The sequence below is a fragment of the Penaeus monodon genome, chromosome 32 (assembly GCF_015228065.2).
Source record: "Penaeus monodon isolate SGIC_2016 chromosome 32, NSTDA_Pmon_1, whole genome shotgun sequence".
In the NCBI taxonomy this organism is placed as follows: domain Eukaryota; kingdom Metazoa; phylum Arthropoda; class Malacostraca; order Decapoda; family Penaeidae; genus Penaeus; species Penaeus monodon.
In genome coordinates, this window is record NC_051417.1 from 31,196,413 (window position 1) to 31,196,759 (window position 347).

The window sequence follows — 347 nt, forward strand, 5'->3', positions numbered from 1 at the left end:
GAGATGGTCAGTGGGAAGAGCGGGGGTGGGGGTTGGGTGTGGGGTGTGGGGGGGAATGGGTATGCACCTTGAGGGGGGGGGAGATATCCTAGGAAACGTGGTATGGGAGATTGGTATGTATGGAAGCACATGCGTCGACTAGGAGTGGTGGGCGGCTCGGGAAGAGGAGGGGGTGGGGGGTAAGAGAAGAGACATGAGAAGACATGGAATGACGTGAAAAGACGCTGAGAGACTTGAAAAGACTTTAAAAAAACATGAAAAAGACATGAGAAAACAATGCAAAGGTACAAGAAACCATTAGGAGACGTGGAAATAGATGAAACGACATTAAAAAGTAACAAATAAAT